An 18,767-nucleotide genomic window follows, 5' to 3' on the forward strand; every position below is an offset into this window, starting at 1 on the left:
AGTTGTAGTGACTACCTTACGTACAGGAGCACTTAAAAGTTCCCCTACCTTAATGGTGATAACATTAAAGGCGCTAAGGATATCCCTTGTCGAAGTACCCGGCGAGATACAGAGTGCTAATTCAGCAGCACAAGAATCTCTTACCACACCATAAAAGGCATCAGGGGAGACCTGTGACCATTTAAGACAGTGCCTACCGTCTGTTGATCTTAGTGTGCCAGGTAACACCACCCTAGATTTTCTATAAAAGTGGGCCACTCAGTTGCACACAGAGTGGATTATGGTCGCTGTAAACACTTTCCATTATAGTAAACCCACAAAATAAAAACTGGAGGGTAGAGTAAATTAAAATGCAATCTATAAAAGATTCGCTACCTCTCCCTTTAAAAGAAGAAACAAGGGCTTTACTATGTGGGGCAGAAAGTGACATTAGTGACATTAGATCAAATTCATTGAGTAAGTTGTTCAATAATTCCCCCTGAGTAGAGTGCTCGAAATGAAACCCCCGCATTCGGGGGCAGCCCAGAACAGCCATACTTGTGTACCTCGGATCTCCACAAGGGTGGATGTTAAAATCGTCCAGGTTATGTGATATAAAACCACAAGAATGTCTTATGTAGGAACCCAGCTGAGTGATGTTACAGTCCCCCTGGGTACTTGTCGTCATGCTATAAAAGTTAATCAGGCCCATAGTGGTGAACCCCATCTTCAATAAAATAGCTTGAAGACCCAAACTTGAAGATGGGAGGATCTGAATCCGGCAGTCCACTGCCAAAGATATTTAAATGACAAGACCACCCTTAGCTCTGCCACATGCCGACGGGGAAGCTGGGAAGAAGAAGGCCTTGAATCCCTCCAAAAATAAGTTGCAGTTCACCAACCAAGTCTCCTGAAAGCAAATCACAGAGGATTGTTTGACAAACTGCTGCCAAATGGGTTCCTGAAACTTATCTGCCAGGCCTGCAATGTTTCACGACATTACATTGGTATTAGATATGCGGGGGCCCCCACACTTTGAACTATTGGAGCAAAATGCTGGGGCTTTGTCTCTACAGTGGACTCTATAGGATTATGCAGTCAGTCGTACTCCTCCAGCCTAGATAATGTAGAATATCTGTTAGATAACTCTAGTGGAGGGGCAGAGTAGTGCCCAACTGAATAGTTTAGACTGTGTGCTGCTTGTGGAAACCATTGATCTTTTACCGCAGAAGGTTTTTGAATTCACCTATCTCGGAGAGCGTCCATGTTGCCAGTCCCTGAAATGTACCTTTGTGTGCCTGCTTTATAAAAGAAACCTAGCAGTAGAACCTGTACTACAGACCCATGATTCCGGGGGCCAGAATATAAATTCCTGGAAAAAACGTATTTCAGCGAGAGAATGATCTGTTAAAATTCACAATAACACAGTCACCCCCTCTGGTTTTCTGTGAGCTGCCTATCCAGCTAACTCGGCGCACCAAGATTAAGCGTGGGTGCAAAATGTGTTCCGTTCGTGGAATTTTTGGCAAATTCGCCCCAAAATCTTCAACTTCGCAAGCTGGCAAATGGTTTTGCTTGGTCGCGCTTGAAAAATACAATTTTGCGGGCGCTGCATTGACTTACCGTGATTCTGTGTGAACCTAGTTGTTTTTCTCCCGGTTTGCGAAGTGCTGCACCTTTTTGGATCTTTCTGCGTGATCGCGTGAGAGTTTTTCGACCGCGATTACGTCATCGTTGCCCGCCATCTTACACAGCGAGAGTTTGACAACGCGAGTACGTCATAAGGGCCCGCGATCATGCATCACCGTAGATGCGGTGCACAGTTGACTTCCAGCGGGAGATTTGAACATACCACGTTCCCGAACTTGCAAAAATTGCAATTCTGCACAAAACATCCACTGCAGGCAGCATAAACCTTCTGAAAATCATGATTTTGATCAGAATAACTCCTCAGATTGACATTTGGCTTCACTTTTTTTGCGCAAGGAGTCCATTTTTGGGGGGTGGGAGGAAGGAAGTGCCCCAGAGTCTCCAACATCCTGTTCCTGTCCAGCAGGCTCTTCCCAGTGCTTTGTCCATGTCCTGGTCACTTTAGATTTGGATCTGGAGCTGGAAGGATTACTTTTTGTGGCTGCTGCTGGATATTTGTATTCGAGGACTTTTTGGACTTTGGAGTTTGGAACACTTTTGGATTTGAGATTTTACAAGTACGTTGGTGTTGTTTCTTTGGGGCATTGCAGTTGCTGCAACTAACATTTTAAAACTTTTTCACAACTTTCAAAAAAATATATTGTGGGTCGCCACAGTATCCAGAAGGCCCAGGGTTAGTCATGGGCGCATGATACAACTGTTTCTGTGAGGGTTTTTTAACTTAAATCTCATTTATGTCATGGAATTTTAGCCCACTGTTATATGTGGATTTTGTATTTTAATTTTGGGGTCCCTGTACAGCCTCACTAGCCAGTAGACCCAGGGGTAGTGAGTGGTGCATGGACCAAGGCTTTGTGTGAGGCCTCCTGAATTTAAACATCATTGAGGGCATGGATGGCATTGGATTGTGTTGATTTGTGTGTGTTTTTTGACTTTGTGGGGTGTTGTTGGGGCCTGGCCATGTGGGTGGGGCCATTTTGAGGCCTGGTCCAGGCAGGGTCTGGCCATGTGGCTGGGGGACAAGGGGCCATTTTGAAGCCAGGCAGTGTGCTTTAAGCCATAGACCTTCCCCCAGCCTGCCCAGCTTTCACCCAGTATGCCCTGGGGTAGTGAGTGGTGCATGGACCAATGCTGTGTGTGGGGCCTCTTAAATTTAAACATCATTGAGGGCATGGATGGCATTGGATTGTGTTGATTTGTGTGTGTTTTTTGACTCTTTGGGGTGTTTAACTGATGTTCCCCTGGCTTCCTTTGCTTTTAGGTACACAAAAGAACCACCAGTGCCAGGAAGAAGTCCTTCAGCGGTGTGTGCAGCACAACGTCAAGTGTGGCCACAGACAACTCTGCAACTCGTGCAACTGCGGCCTGCTGTTCTGACATCTGAAGAAGATGGGCCCAAAGAAAGGTGGCCGTAGCTCCTCTACAAAGAAAGTTGCCACTGCCAGTAAGTAGCAGAAGGAGCCCTTGGTGCCACTTACCAAGGAGACCGGTGTGCCCACGGACACTTTTTTCAGGAAAACAAAAACAACGCTTGCAGCAGCGGGGTCCGCCGGGGACCAAGCTGGGAGCAGCACCTCCGCTTCATTGGGCTCAGTGCCACCACACCAAGTTAGGTCTAAGTCCATGAGTGCTGCAGAGGCAGCCACTTTGGTTGTTCAATCACCATCGACCAGTGATGTTGACTCATCGCAAGAAAGTAGCACCCAATCAACGCAGGGTGTAACTCAGCTGACGAGTGTTCAACAACCACAGCCGCAACGACAACCACAGGTGCAACTAGAACAAGCGCAAGTACATGCGCAAGGAGAAGCGCAAGTACATGCTCAAGGAGAGGTGCAAGGAGAGGCGCAAGGAGAGGCGCAATTAGAGGTGCATAGAGCCGCACAACTGCCCACAATGCTTGTTCCTCCACAAGTAGGGGCACATCAGGAAATCGAGATTCAAGCGGAGGTATCATCAGAGGAAACGACTCCTCCTGAGGATTATCCATTGTCTTCCAGATCCCCTGCAAGAAAAAGGTCAAGGAGGTCCACTACAAGTTCTTCTTCAAGCCCCCTTCCTTCTTGATTGGAACCCAGCAATGCAGTCTGAGAGGGAGGCCCGCCGTGAGCCGACAAAGGTAGCTAAGCCTAAAAGGAAGGTTCCCGCAAGGCTTTCACTTATGGCTGATGATGACCACGAGCAAAAAGTGGTGTATGCTGCTGATGTACAGTCTGATGATGACCCAGTCATAACAGACGTCACTCCAGCCCCAGCGGGCATGCAGCAGACAGACATTTTTACCCTATCCCGAATTGCAGCTGAGCGGGATGTGGGCGGCGTGGCACTGGTACCACCACCAACGCTTTTAACTACTACACCAACACGACCTACAGCTTCCATAATTTCTCTTCAGAAGGGCCGGCAGGGACCTCCATCCAGCTCGACCTCCATTACCTCAAGTAGTGGTGCTGTAAGTGCACAACAGAGTCAAATTCAGCCACGCCCATCCTCCACTTCATCTGGCATTGAAACTGAAAGTAGCACCTCCACCACCAGCAGATATTTCAAGTCCCCAGTTTGGGACTTCTTTAGTGTTAGCCAAAAGGCAGAAAACATGGTTGTTTGTTCGATTTGTAGAACTGTAGTTAGTCGGGGTAAGCTTGGTATCAACTATGGTACCGGAGGCCAGAGAGGTCATCTCCAAAAACATCACACTCTCATTTGGGAGGTGCACCTAAGGAAGATCCAGGAAGCCAAAAGTACAACAAATCCAAATGTATCCATTCATATTGCATCTGATGATGACGAGAGGCTGATCATGCAAGGGGGAAGTGAAGAAGCGACAGACATTTTTTCTGGTACACCCAGTACCCCTGGCAGCAGCACTGCAGTGGTAACGCCCACACCTCCTACCCCTGCAACATGTATGAGGCACACTAAGAGTCTGGGAGAGACACCAATGCGAAAAAGTACATCAATGAGCCTAACTGGTTTGAAGAAGTCTGCATCATCATCATCATCACGTAAAACGGTCCAGACCACCATTAGCAGAATGTTTTGGTCGGATGCGCCATTTGAACGCAACCACCCACCCAACGGCACGTCTATATAACGCAAAGCTGGCTAAAATGCTAGCGTTGGAACTTCTCCCTTTTTCTTTCGTGGAAGGGCTGGGTTTTCTAGAATTTGTGGTAACAGTCTGCCCTAAATGGAAGGTTCCTAGCCGGTCCTATTTTGCCAGGGTTGCTGTTCCAGCACTACATCAAGATGTGCTGGAGGTGATTGGCGCAGCTATTCAAAAGAGTGCTGTTCATACTATCCACCTGACAACAGACATGTGGACCAGTTGCCAAGCCCGTGATTACATGTGCATCACTGCACATTGGGTCTCTTTTGCAGGGGTTAAAGACAAGTTAAACAGGTGTTGACAAGGACACCGTTTTTCAAGCTACTCGGAAACATGCAACGGTAGCCATGTTTGCCATGGAGAAAACTCATACTGCACCTAAACGTTTGGAGGAGTTTGATAGGAAGATCTATGAATGGCTGGAACCAAGAAATCGCATGATTGGTTATGTTTCCACAGATAATGGCAGTAATATAGTTAAGCGTTCAATTATAGATGTAGGATGCACTCCTGTTTTTCCAAAGTATATCCATATTTTTCCACTTTCTCCTTGAATGTGTGCATACTGGCAAAAAAGCCTTGCCCACATGGCTTTTGGATTTGTTACTACGATATGTGGGGCGACAATACGCCCCTGTCCCAGTTGCACTGCTAATAAAGCTTCTTTAGCTCCAATTAATTATTTCACTCATTTTACTCATGTTCATCAACGTTTTCCAAATTTTTAAATCATCATCTTTATACTTTTAGTTGCTTAGTACAATCCACATGCAGGAATAGTTGCCATTTCCAAAGTTTCCCATGTTTAAGTGTGCCTTCCAGGCCTCTAACAAAAACACAAATTGATGCAAATTCATCCAGGCAGTGTTTATTAAAGACCCAATGCATTTCGGACTGACAAAGCCCTTCTTCGGGGGTAACTGAAAATAACAAAAAAACATTTCAAATTATCTTGTAATGCACTTTCGTACTTTTTACTTACAATTAATTATTGTTACATTTCATGTTGTGGTGTTAATCTTAGCTCTGCAATATTCGTTCTCATCTATGTATAAATGCTATTCCTGTTGCTCCATTGATAATCCCCTGCACAAACAGCTCTGATGTCAACCCCCATTCATCCTATGACTGTTAGCGTTGCATCGTTAACTGTGCACTTTTCCAACTTTTGCCCGCCCTTTCTCACCTCATTATCAATCACACTTTCATTTGCCAACAGTTTAACCTCCCGCTTTTTCTCTACTCACTATCAGTCACACTTTCACTCACCAACACTCGTGACTTCCCATTAACTCAATCTATCACCAGCTTGCAACATCCTGTATAATCTCTAAGCAAAAAGTCTAAACACATATCTTCTCATACCTGCCTCGGCGTTAAAATCAGTCCGTCCACAACTCACCAACGTCAATCATCACATGCTAATTCCACCCTTCTTTTAACCGCCTAGGACTCGTAATCTCCTCTCACATTGCTGTTACCATATAGACCGGCTATACTACCTTGCCCTCCTCCTATCGTCACAGCATACACAAACGTGAGAGAAAAATACATTTCCCACAATGCAATGTGATGAAAAAACTCTGAATAGCATTAATCATATTTATATAGAGCCGCTAAGTTTTTTGCCCTCCAGCTTTCACCATAATAAACTTTAAAAATAACCAGTGATCACTTATAATAAAGTTCATTTCAGTCTCTCGAGTAACAACAACTTGCTCGATGAATTAACATGTTACACCATGCGCGTGGGTCATCACTCAATTGTTTACATTTCTCCATTGTCATCCTTCTTTTTACTGCTGGGTGCATCCTATTTGAGGGCAATATGTGCTAAAGCGTTCAATTATAGATGTAGGATGCACTCCTGTATTTCCAAAGTGTATCCATATTTTTCCACTTTCTCCTTGAATGTGTGCATACTGGCAAAAGAGCCTTGCCCACATGGCTTTTGGATTTGTTACTACGATATGTGGGGCGACAATTCGCCCCTGTCCCAGTTGCACTGCTAATTAAGCTTCTTTGGCTCCAATGTATTATTTCACTCATTTTACTCATGTTCATCAACGTTTTCCAAATTTTTAAATCATCATCTTTATACTTTTAGTTGCTCAGTACAATCCACGCGCAGGAATAGTTGCCATTTCTAAAGTTTCCCATGTTTAAGTGCGCCTTCCAGGCCTCTAACAAAAACACGAATTGATGCAAATTCATCCAGGCAGTGTTTATTAAAGACCCGATGCATTTCGGGCTGACAAAGCCCTTCTTCGGGGGGTAACTAAAAATAACAAAAAAAAAATTCTAATTATCTTGTAATGCACTTTCGTACTTTTTACTTACAAATAATTATTGTTACATTTCATGTTGTGGTGTTGGGTTGCCATTTCCAAAGTATAGTTAAGGCCATGTATGATGGTAACTACTTCAGAGTGTTGTGTTTGGCGCACAGAATTAAGATCGTGGGGCAAGATTTCTTGAAAAAAGAAAACACAGTCAGCAAGTTACTAACCACCTGCCGAAGAATCTGCACACATTTCAGCCATTCTTTTAAGGCCCGGAAGCAGCTGAGGAGCATTCAACATGAACGTAGACTGCCAGTCAAAGGACTCATCCAGGAGGTGGCAACACGTTGGAACTCAACCTTTTACATGCTTGAGCGTCTGTCTGAGCAGTGGGGGGTATTAACTGAGTATGTCTATAAACTGGGTTCTACTATGAAAGACATGAGGCTAGAGTTGGAGGAATGGACAGGCATGCTTTGTCCATTTGAGAATCTTCACGCGTGAAGTCAGCAGGGAGGACTGTTCTTTGGGCAAAGCTATCCCGTTGTTGTGTCGGCTAGAGCACCAACTGTAGGCGGTGTCTTTAACGTTCCGAGATGATGCTGAAAAGCAAGACGCATATCAGTTGGCGGAGAGGTTATTAAGCCATCTAGTTGCCAATGAAAGGCTTAAAAACATACATACAGAACAACATTACATTTGTGCCACTATTCTGGATCCACTGTACAAAAAGGCAGTGGCCAGCAAAGCATTCATTCCTTTTGATGAAGCAGATCTTTCAAAGTACAAACATTGGCTAGCTGTGTCAGCCACTCAGTTTGAAAAAGAGCGGCAGAAAATTGAAGGAGCCGGCAGAAGTACAACTGAATCAGCAGGCCATCGAGCGTCAAATTCCACTTCTGAATCTGTGGCCGAAGGGAGTCACTTTCCCTCACAGCCGTTAACGACACCAGCAACCGTATCATCATCCTCACCTGCACCAGGCCCAGCCATAATATTGTCGGAAGCGGATTGGCTAACTCATCAAGGGTTTGCTCATTCCAGTGATGCAAAGGCCACAGATGGTACGCAAAGTGGATCAACCCTGGAGAACCTTGAGTCGATGGTGCAGGCCTATCTGGATGACCCAACAGAGGTCTTTGTTAATCAGAACACATTGCTGTATTGGTATCGGAAAAGGCCTCATTGGTGACTGATCACCAACCTGGCTCTAAATTATACACTGAACAAGATGAATCAGCACTTGATCCCACCAGATTACAAAATACGTGAATGCACGCAGGAAGAAGAGGATTTGATTTTGGGTTTTATAAAGTGCGCGAATGCCCATGGGCGTTTTGGCGCTGAGTGACACTAGAGCCTGCTTCCTCAGGGCCTGGCTCTGAGACTTGTGGTGAATAGCCAGGTCTTTATTTCCTTCCTAAAAGAGCACAAGGAGGGGCAGTGTTTGATTGCTATTGGGAGCTGGTTCCAAAGCCTGGCTGTGTGTAGTCTGAAGCTTCTCCCGCCCCATCTCACCTGCTTGAATCTGGGAACCTGAATCATTTTCAATTGGCCGGGTCTCAAAGGTCTGGAGGGTTCATTCCATTTCAAGTGATTTTTTTTTTCGTGGAGTGCCTTGTATGTCAGGCAGAGCGATTTAAATTTGACTCTTTTAGTAATTGGCAACCAATGCAGCCCCCTCAGTTTATACGCCTCTTGGTTCGTGTTTAGGGATGTCTAGCACCAATCTGGCCGCGGCATTTTGAAGACGCTGCATAGTTGCCAACTGTTTGACCTGGATCCCAGCATATAGGGCATTACCAAAATCTAGCCTTGATAGCACCAGTGCTGTGACCACAGTCTTGCGTGAGTCCAAGGGAATGAAGGGTAAAAATTTCCTAATTGTTTTGAGAATAAACCAAACGGTAGAGGCTAATTTGTTTATTTGTGCCTCATACGTAAGTTTGTCATCCAGGAGAATGCCCAGGTTTCTGACCTTCTCGACTGGGCTGGGGCATTGGCCAAGGCCCTCTGGCCACCATTCCTGTGACCAGGATTGCATGTCTGTCCCCAACTGCATCACTTCACTTTTACTCCCATTTAATTTCAGGCAGTTACCCTGCATCCATTGGGAGATCTGCTGCATGCATTTTTTAAATTTCCCCGCCGTCTCTTTGTTGTTACTTGAGATTGACACCACAATTTATGTGTCATCGGCATATGATACTGGTGTGAAGCCGTGGTTCCTTATTATTGCCGCCAGGGGAGCCACGTGAAGGTTGAATAAGGTGGGACTTAGTGACGACCCCAGTGGGACACCGCAAGGGGAACTGAAAAATTTGGACTTGGCCTCTCCAACCTCCACCGTGAAAGTCCTATTGGACAAATATGATGGAATTAGAGTTTGGGCCAATTCATGTATTCCCACCTCACTAAGTCGGCGGAGTAGGATATCGTGGTTTACCATGTTGAAGGCCGCCGAGAGGTCTAATAAGATCAAGGCGGCCTTCCCCCCGGCGTCCAGGATATACCTCAGTTCTTCTGTGGCTGTCAGTAGGGCTGTTTCAGTTCCATGCCCTTCTCGAAAGCCGTATTGCGCGTGGTCCCACAGATTATTGTCATACAAATATTGGGATAATTGCCTATTCATAAGCTTTCCCAGGACCTTCGCTACAAAAGGTATTCTTGATATAGGTCTGTAGCTGCTCGGCTCTTGTGGGTCCAGGGTGGCTTTCTTTAGTAGGGGCAGAACTGAGGCCGTTTTCCAGGACTCTGGGAAATTGTTATTCTCAACTATTCCTTTAAAGAGTAGTTTACCGACTTAGGTGACAGAAGTTCTTCTCTGTTAGCTGACCTACTCCCGTCTCAATTAATAGAGTTTGAGGATGAGCTCTACTTCCCTGACACTGAGGCCTGAAAATGACTTCCTTTTTTTTCATCCTTATTCACTTTTATTCCTGTGTGTCTTTCTTTGTTTTGCAACTTTTACCACAACAAAACTCTAATCACCTAATCACAAGTCCATCAGCAGGACTGTCTTCATCTACTTTCCTTATTGATTTGAAGGTGCCGCAGTCTGAATTCCGGAGGTTCACAAGTTCACAACTCAATCATGCTCCTCTATCCTCCTCCTCCAGACTCCCCCTATCCATTTCCCTCAAGGCAGATGGCTGGATTACGCAGAAGAAAGAAACTTTGTCTTCGTACTCGTAGATGAGTCCCCTCAAGTGGGACTGGAATTACTGACTACATGCTTGCTAATTGCTGACAGTTACTTCTGATATAGATTGACAGGAGAGGCTGCCATGTGGTCCCGCACTTTCTGAAGAAGATGCGGACAAAAAGTGGAACAGGTAATGAATAATGAGAAGAAGATGGCACAAGCATGGGCCAAAAATCTGTTACGCTCAAGAGTTTGCAAATTTTCGGCAATTTCGCGAGATTCTCGGATTGTGAATTTGCCACCAAAAAACTGTAAATTTCGCGAGCGGAACAGATTTTTGTTTTTGGCCCATGCTTGCGGCAGGGCCATGCAGATGGTCAAGGCAGGCCCCACTGAGTGAAGCAACCTGGTGTAGCATACCTAGGCTCTTTGACACAGACAGACAAAGCATTACTAGGGTTTAGAGTTCAGTGCGGATTACTAGGGTTTTTGGGTTTAACTTATAATTTGGTAGGGTTCCCGGAGTCTACGGCTCAGGGCCCGATGCAGGCTCGTTCATAATGATGTTGGCAAGGTTTTAGGGGGTTTGGCGTTTTTTCAGAATTTGCCGTATTGTGGCCTTTTTTGGTGTTTTGCGGGCGTGTGTGTTTGGGTGAACTAGTTGTACACCTTACAGTGGATCGATTTTGTTCTGCCATGCTGATATTCTTGGGAATCACTGGAACAAGTGTCCTGGTAAGTTTCAGGAGGATCAAAGTAGTAGAAGTGCTGAAAACAGCACTTTTTTGTCAAGGCGCGATTTGCGATTTCCCAGGTTTTGGGGACAGCAGTATTGCATGTTTTTGGGGGGCTGCTTGGGGGGGTTCTAGATGTTTGGGGGTGGGTTAAGGGGTTAGGAGCACTGATGGGAAGGTCTAATATCGATTGCAAGTGGTTTGAAGAAAATCCATGGTGGAAAAGGGAAGTTTGGGCCTAGCTGCAGAGTGTGTTTTGGAGCGATTTAAACTTAGGCCTCTGGAGATTCTAAGTGTTGCATTTCTGTGATGGCCTGTTTGGGGGTGTTCTCCATTTCTGGGGGTGGGTCGAGGGGTCTGGGAGCAATGCTGGGAAGGTCTAATATTGAATGCAAGTGGTTTGGAGAAAATCCATGTTGAAAAAGTGTTTTGTTTGGCACTCCTGCATGTTTTGGAGGCCTGTTTGGGGTTGTTGTCCATTTCTGGGGGTGGTTCGAGGGGTCTGGGAGCACTGCTGGGAAGGTCTAATTTTCATTGCAAGTGGTTTGAAGAAAATCCATGGTGGAAAAGGGAGGTTTGGGCCTAGTTGCAGACAGCGTTTTGGCACAATTTAAATTGAGGCCTAGCAGTATTGCATGTTTCTGGGGGGCTGTTTGGGGTGTTCTCCATTTCTGGGGGTGGGTCGAGGGGTCTGGGGGCACTGCTGGGAAGGTCTAATTTTGATTGCAAGTGGTTTCAAGAAAATCCATGGTGGAAAAGGGAAGTTTGGGCCTAGCTGCAGAGTGCGTTTTGGAGCGATTTAAACTTAGGCCTCTGGAGATTCTAAGTGTTGCATATCTGTGATGGCCTGTTTGGGGTGGTTCTACATTTTTGGGGCTGGGGCGAGGGGTCTGGGAACACTGCTGGGAAGGTCTAATATTGTCTGCAAGTAGTTTGAAGAAAATCCATGATGGAAAAGGGGGGTTTGGGCCTAGTTGCAGAGCGCATTTGGAATGATTTAAAGGTAGGCCTCGCTGAGGATAGCACTTCTGCGTGATGGGATATAAATACAATGAATATGTGTTATTGGCCTAATATATACAATATAACCCTATAACCGCACGTTAGCCTAGCCTTATTCACATTGTATTATTGTAGTTAGGAACGATTCACTGTAGTACTGCTTAAACCTATTGGTATGACCGAAGCCATCTTGTTTCGTTTCTCTGTCTCAAGTACTGTTTCCCTGAAATCACGTGATTAGGTTTTCTGCATGAAACCACGATGGCAGACCATGTGTGAAACATATATATGCTTTGCGCTGTTTGTATGTAGTCAGTCTCCTCTGCGCACCTCCGAGGGTCGCGTAGACTGAGGCTCCCGTCAGGGCCTGTATCTGCAGAATAAACGATTGAACCTTCTCCATTGCCGACTGACTTATTATTTATGAATGAGGTATATGGGCTATTGGTGAGTATAGTCCATTAGTATAATTTTTGGTTCCTTCAGTTGGTGACTCCGCCGGGACTCCGCAATAGGGTTGTCCCCTCCTGTAAACAGGAGTAGAAGGGACAGGGAGGAGTTCTGGCCGAGTGGGTGGACGGAAAGAGAATCCTGATTTAAAACACCCGTTTGTGGTATGAAAACAAGAAATTCCACTCTCGAGCCCAGTATCCCTCCCTGCTGCTGAAGACCCTATGCTGGAGTCCTACGGGCTTAACCCGAGAGAAGAACAGACTGTGCCGCTCTGTCTAGGAGTCGGCAGTGGAGAATTCGCAATCGACCTGAGTGCACCAGGTGAGTGAATCTCTGATTGTAATTGGATGAGAAACACTAGGAAGAAGTGTCTCCTCGGTAGAGGGTAACTGCATTCTGAAGGTGGTCGGGGAAGCCCGGCCCACAAGTGAATCTGAGGGTCTGACTTTGCGGGGAAGTGGCTGTGCGGATAGATGCCTCACTGACTTGTTTGGTGAAAACTTGAGACCACACCCGGTGCCTTAGCGGTGTACTGAGTTACTCGCTCGGCCGAATCCTCTCCGGGAAAGCCCTGGGAGCAACTGGGTAAGCTGGGGTTCTGGAGCTGCGAGCCCAGATGCCCGGCCGAAACAGAACAGTACCATGGGATGGCCTGTAAGAGGGTTCGTGGTTCGCCTACCAGGTGATCTCAGAACAGTCTAGCGACTGTTGTTTTTGTTGTTGAATTTTGTTGGTCTGGAATTCTGTTGAATCGGTTCCCCGAACAGGAGTCGACGGGCTCTGTTCGTTCTGAAGACATGTCATTTGCATAGAATAAGTAAACAGTACTGAAAAAGTTATTGCCGTGCGACGCTTTACAGCACTTTATTGCGAGAAAATAGAAGAATATGAGAGTGTGAGTGGTGAAGAGGACGCTTCCGAATGTGAATGGTTTTTAGAGTATATGAGTAGAATTGTGTGAACATTACAATAATGTCTTGTTTTAGTAAAATATGTTTTGGGTGCTGCTGTCGGCGAAATAAACGGCTGGAAGAAAGACAGCCTGCTCCTCCCAAGGGCAGCCCCAGTTTTGATATGTATGTGAAACACGGTCTTACACCGATTTTGTTTAATACAATTTGGAAAAAGTACACCAAAGATAATTCCGATTTGCAATGGCCTCTAACGGGGTCATTTGATGAGAAAAAGATTAATTACATTCAAAACAAACTGTTAATGAAGAAAAGCTGCCAGTTGATGTTTGACTCCTTGAACCTGTGGTTGAAGGAGGCAAAACGACGACGGATAAGAGAAGAGAAATTGGGAAAGCTTAAATCAGGACAGACAGTCACCCAGAAAGCTATAGCTTATGATAAAGGGAAGGTGGAAGAAAATATTGCACAAATGGATAGGCAGTTCCTTTTAGAGATGGACAAAAGTTATATGTGGAGAAGTGTGGCTCACTGGTTAGAGCAGGCAGACCCTGAAGCAGAGGTCAGACCCGGGACCAGGGTTCGATTCCCGACGCGGCAGGGTGTTGAGCTCAAATGTCCACGGACTCGATAATTCTCGCTTCGGTGCCTGACCTAATCATGGGTTCACACTCTGCAACTCTGGGCATTAAGCTTGCTTAATCTCCACAACGGCCCCCCTGCGGCGGGATGCCTGGCTTTCACCTTGGGGATGCCCTGTAGGGGCTATCTCACAGGGAAAAACCAGGACGGGTTCCCAAGGCAAGCGCGGAGATACCCCTTCGGGGGTCGATTCTGGCGCTATATAAGAAATACAACAATAATAACAATAATAATATGTCTCGACCAGAGACAGGAGATGAAATAGAGGATTTATTAGAAGCCCGACAACCCCCTCCTTATGCCCCACAGGGATTGTACCCAGCCGTGCCTTTGTTACCGGCAGGCCAAATTGGAGCAGCATCGGCCGCAGGAGCACCGGTTACGGCTGCCACGGCCCCTGCTGATGGATCAGTACGAAGTGTGTTACTTCCCCCTCCCACTCTCCAACCAACTACCTCACCTTTGATATCCCAACAGCCGAACGCGGCTGTCCCCTCCCCTTCGCACCCTGTATTTCTCTCCCCTCCGACTCAAGCCGCTATAGATCCCCGATACATGGCTTGTTTAGATACCACACCCAAACGCCTTAGACCGGACTTGAGTGATTAGCGAGTCTATGCTAGGTCGTCATTGGGTACGGAAGAAAGGAAGGCCGTAGTGATTCAGGCATCCCGGTGGATGCGGAATGCCATTTACACCTTGGAGGACATTTGGAGTACCATGAAAGATTTTGAACCGGTTGCGCAGCAACTGGCTTTGGAGAATATGGTAATCCGATTGATTTCACTATGGGAGCAGTGTTTTGAGGAAGGAATACCTCCTCAAATACTGCGTGATATAAGAGATTGAGCTTTTAAATTCTGGTGCATTATCACGAACAAATATACCGAAAGTGCGCCGATTGGGGAGCGCAGCACCCCATGAGAGAGGTGCATCCCCTCTTTTATCCTGAACTACCTGAATTAAAGGATGGCGGTGGCCAAGTGATTAGGGCTCGCATCGACGCCAGGCTTCAGGAACAATGGGTTTATTCCCCTTGGAAACGAAGCGAGGTCCTTACACTAAAAGCTCAGCTCCCCGACCCCCGTAAAAATCCCACTGCTTACTATAAGGAATTGACTGTGGCCGCCAATTCCGCTATTATGACAATACCCGATATCGAGCTGTTCTTTGGCCTTTTGGTCCCGGTAGACATTTGGAGACAAATACATGACACAGACCATGCCCCCGAGTTGGGAGGGACATGGGACCAATTAAAAACGTGGGACAAGGAACGAAAGCCTGGAGAGAAACCTAGAGACGAGGTACTAGCAGTACCGGCGAAGAATATTACATATATGCAAACTCTCCTCCCTCCTAGAAAAGTTGATTGGGACAAACTGACAGCCTGTAGACAGATGAAGGATGAAAAAGTGTCAGATTTCTCTGCCAGGTTTGAGAAAGTCTTTATAGACTTTAGTGGGCAAGACCTATCCACTGAAGGCGGGATACGGTTGTTTGTGAATAGGTTTGTTACAAATTTGCTCCCCGAAGTTATGTGCCATCTCCAAGCAGCCGAGAGCATGTGGACTACGGCTGCCCCATCAGTGATTCTCAGTATAGCCCAATATTATGAACATCGAGAGAATGAAAGTAAAGAAAAGTCAGAAAAGTTGACTAAGGATTTGAAGACTAGGGTTCTGTTGCAGCAGGTTAGCAGAGGACAGAACTCAGGACAAGGAGGGTGTGGCTCAATCCAGAGGGGTGCAAGGGCAGGAAGAGGTGGAGGAGGTCCCCCGAACATTGGTATAAATCAATGTTCCTATTTCAAACAGGAAGGGCACTGGAAGGCAGATTGCCCTCTGTGGCTGGCAAAGTATGGGGGTAACAGTGGACCAGGAAGGAGTCGAGGGAATATAGACCGAAATAGTATGAGACGAGAAGAGATGCACCTTTAGGATTCTTGGAAAAATTACTTTGACAACCCCTAAGCCAGACAGTACTACAACGAAAATTATAGGGGTGATGGGTACGACGGACAGGATTATGCATGAGACAGCCAAGGACAGAGCGGGGGCCACTTTACAGTACCAGTTGACCAGGAGGGACCTTATGTACAAGGGGAACTGTTGGGAACATCAGGAACATTTCTAGTGGATCTAGAGGCAATGAATAGCTCAGTTGCCCATACACTGGTCCCAGGGGCTTCTCTGTCTGGCCAAAATAACGTATCAGTAGGATTCTCTGGAATCCCTGTGGTAAGCCCCGTTTCTAAACCTCTGCCCTTCACTGTAGGTCCCATTTCTATACATTCACCTTTTCTGTTAACTTCAAATTGTGGAGAAAACCTTTTAGGTCTGGACATTCTAAAAAAATTACATGCACAAATCTATTGTTCCCCCGATGGTGTCTATTTGACGATGCAGAGACCACCCCGGAATGCAGCCCAATATTTTGCCAAAAAATGAAAACCTCCCCCCTGAATTCTCTATGATTCCTCAGACACTGTGGGCTACAGGAGATACCGATGTTGGTCTGTTAGGAATAGCCCCTGTGTCAATAACCTTGAAACCTAATGTCCAGCTGCCCCGCATTCCGCAGTATAAAATTTCACCAGAAGGTGAACAGGCCTTGTTGCACATAGTTCGTGACCTCATCCAGAAGGGGGTAGTGGAGGAGATAGCTGCTAATGTTTGTAACAGCCCGATTTGACCGATTTTGAAGAAAACACCAATTGGCGGTGCCCCGGATTATAAAAATACATATCATTTTATAATTGGCCATCAGAGAGGGCAACAAAATTGTGGTCCCACAATTTCCGGTAGTACCTGATATAACTGCTATTCTGACAATGATTCCTCCTACAGCTCAGTATTTTTCAGTAATTGATTTAAAGAATGCCTTCTTTAGCATTCCAATTCATCCTGATAGCAGACATATCTGTGGATTCTCATTGGCTGGCCGAAGCTTCAGATTTACTCGCACCCCTCAAGGCTGTACAGAGAGTCCTAGCATTTACAGTCAAGCCTTGAAAGCAGTCCTCGATTAATTAATTTTGCCAACTGGGAAAATGATCATCCAGTATGTGGATGATATTCTGGTGGCCTCCGATACAAAGGAGGTCTGTAAAGAGGCCACGGTTAAATTGTTAAACAATTTGGCTGAAAAGAGTAATAAAGTGTCCCTTTCTAAATTCCAGTATTGTCGACAGAAAGTGACCTACCTCAGCCACTTACTGTCGAAAGAGGGGAGACGATTGACTCCAGAGTGAATATCTGTAATAACTAACATGTCTGTCCCTCGTACTCAACGTGATGTTCGTGCTTTTCTTGGCATAACCTTTTACTGTCGCCAGTGGATTCCTAACTATTCCCTTCTCTCTAAACCCTTGTTGCATTTGACAACCAAAGATGTGCATTAACCCTTACCCTGGACGGATGAATGTCAAGAAGCCTTTGATTCTTTAAAGTCTGCTCTTTGTTCTGCACCTGTGTTGGGTACTCCAGATTACCGAAAGCCTTTTTCACTTTATGTGCACGAGGTGGACGGTTGTTCGCTTTCAGTGTTAACACAGGGTTTTGGTGGGTAACAAAGACCCTGTGCATTCTTTTCATCAGTCTTGGATAGTGTTGCACGAGCCCTCCCAAGCTGCCTGAGGGCCACGGCTACAGTAGCGTGGCCATCCGGCAAGCAGAGGGAATAGTTTTGAATACAGACCTCATAGTCATGGTACCACATGCTGTGGATATCCTTTTGAACAGAACTAAGACCCAGCACCTTACAAGTGCTAGATTGACAGGGTATGAGCTAACCTTGTTTGTACCCCATATCACGATCAAAAGATGTGCCACTCTGAACCCAGCCACACTACTACCCCTCCCTTCAGACGATGAAAAGGACGACGTCCATGATTGTATATTTAGAACAGAAGAAGAAACGAAGGGACGCGTAGATCTTTCTGACATCCCTTTATCTGAACCTCAAGGGGAGTTGTATGTGGATGGCTCTTGTTTTAAGTTACCAGATGGCATTGCGACAGCTGCTTATGCTGTCACAACATTAAAGATGGTGGTGGAGACGCAAGGATTTCCCATCACTCAGCCCAGGCAGCTGAACTAATAACCTTGATAAGAGCATGTGAATGGAGTGAAGGGCTGAGGGTGAACATTTTTACGGACTGCCAGTACGCCTTTGGCGTTGCCCATAGTTTTGGGAGGCTGTGGAGGGAGAGGGGTTTCTTTACCACACATGGCCAGAAAATTCAACATGGCCCCTTAATTGACCGATTGTTATTTGCTTTGACATTACCAGAGAAAGTGGCCATCATTAAGTGCAGCGCCCATAAAAAAGTTGTTGATTCCACTGGAAAGGAAAATGCCTTTGCTGATTCCGTAGCGAAGGAAACAGCCCAGACTAAAATGAACCCCATGTTCCCTAGCACATCGGCCCGGTGGGTAGCGGAAACATCTCTGTTTGACAATACTAATAAAAGTGTGAGAGAACTACAGAAGGAAGCAACAATAGATGAAGTACAGAGATGGGAACAGGAAGTAGGAAATCTAGGTAAGAATGATTGTTGGATAGATTAATCTGAAAAGCAGCGATGGTTACTGCCCAATGCATTAGTATATGCTGTAGTGACAATGGTCCATGGTCCAGCCCACATAGGCGCTAAAGGTATTTGCGCCGTATTAGATCCAGTATGGAACAACCCAAACATTTCCAAAACTGCAGCATCTATAGTGCCCGGTGTGTTTATGCCACAATCTTGGAGGTAGAGAATCGGTTTTGAGTGGAAATTTTGCCCCACTGTCCTTGCCCTTTGAGGTAATACAAATTGATTACATTCAGATGGAAAGGGTAAATAATTTAAAATATGTA

Source organism: Lissotriton vulgaris, chromosome 11, assembly GCF_964263255.1.
Source record: "Lissotriton vulgaris chromosome 11, aLisVul1.2, whole genome shotgun sequence".
Classification (NCBI taxonomy): Eukaryota; Metazoa; Chordata; class Amphibia; order Caudata; family Salamandridae; genus Lissotriton; species Lissotriton vulgaris.